The 1,518-nt window shown below is 45.3% G+C and overlaps 1 pseudogene; it reads left to right on the top strand.

The window, feature by feature from the left end:
* The first annotated feature begins 504 nt into the window (after positions 1 to 504).
* On the top strand, positions 505 to 659 carry LOC127673870 (60S ribosomal protein L39-like; annotated as a pseudogene).
* Positions 660 to 1,518: the final 859 nt, after the last annotated feature.

Genomic DNA, 1,518 nt, shown 5'->3' with positions numbered 1-1,518 from the left:
TCACTAATCGAGAAAATGCCCCACAGCTGGATCTCATGGAGGCACTTCCCCAACTGAAGCTCCTTTCTCTGTGATAACTCCAGCCTGTGTCAAGTTGACACACAAAACCAGCCAGTTACACAGCTCTAATTTGGGGATCAAGACCTCTAACCTAGATTTCTCTACCAACCTCTTCTGCTCCTGAAAGAGACAATGCCTACCTCGATTCCCTGTTCAATTTGAGAACTGAGGAAAAGAATGAGGGCGGGGTAGGTAGAAAGATGGCTCAGAGGTTAAGAGCATTAGCTGCTCTTCCAGAGAAAGAGGTTTGGTTTCTAGCACCTGCATAGCATCTCACAGTCGTTTTTAACCCCAGTTCCAGAGGATCCAATGCCCTCTTTTGCCATCTACAGCCCTTCACCCACATGGTACACCGACACAGAATTAAACAAAAATGCTATGTGTATGTTTAGCTTCTCTCTTCTTCTACCATCCTGCACCCTACACCTGATTTGGCTTCTCGCCATGTCTTCTCACAAGACTTTCAGAATCAAGTCATTCCTGGCCAAAAAACAAAAGCAAAATTATCTTACTCTTCAATGGATTCAATGAAAACTGGTAACAAAATCAGGTACGACTCCAAGAGAAGGCACTGGAGGAGAAGGAAGCTGGGTCTGTAAGGATTCACACAATGGCCAGACTGAGGGTTTATACTGAGTTGTGGTCATTGATTAGTCCTTCCAAATGGAGTCAACATTTTTAACCTGGAGACTTGCTCGTGTCTAAATTGGGGGTGTGGTTTGTCCAGTAATAAGATGTAGAACCTTTCTACAAAAAATATTTTTAAAGTATACACACACAGAGACAGAGAGAGAGAGAGAGAGAGAGTTAAAACAGTGTCGTGGATATGAAGGGCAATGTTTATTCTGTCCACACAGGACATAGATTGTTCCTTTCTAACCTTGAATTAAAAGCTGGATGGCTCAGGTGAATTTGGCCAGAAAGGAAAGAAATAGAAGATGAAGAAAGAAGATTTAGCAAGAAGTCTAGAAGTACCAAAGAGTGTTACCCATTTCCCTGTGTGCTAACTTGGAACAGTTCTTAATAAGAGAGAATCACTTTGTACCCAGACTGGTTCTCCTGCAGCATGAGAAGGCGGCTGAACCCTGAGGCCTGGATGGAGCAGTTTCTCACGTGTGCTTGATACTCAGTGGTCAGTTCCCTCTTCCAGCTGTGGTCCTTCAGTGGCTCACAGGGTGGGTCCCTCCTGCTTTGGGAAAGTTCTAGAAAGCAAATCCTAAGGACACTATTCAGTCCTGCCGCTGTGGCCAGTGGCGTTGTGCCCAACGTTGCAATCTGAGCAACGAGTGATTTCCTGCTCCTAAGGTCACGCAGCAAGTTGTGCAGCCTCAGGAGTCACCAGAGAGGCATCGTGTTCCCCTGCTCCGTCCGTGAGCCGGAATGTTGAAGGACTCAATTGTTTATTTTATTTTATTTTTATTGCACCTTCTAGGCTCCAGACTCGCTGGAGACATCCTG

Source organism: Apodemus sylvaticus, chromosome 23 (assembly GCF_947179515.1).
Source record: "Apodemus sylvaticus chromosome 23, mApoSyl1.1, whole genome shotgun sequence".
In the NCBI taxonomy this organism is placed as follows: domain Eukaryota; kingdom Metazoa; phylum Chordata; class Mammalia; order Rodentia; family Muridae; genus Apodemus; species Apodemus sylvaticus.
This window is presented reverse-complemented; position numbering and strand designations above follow the sequence as displayed.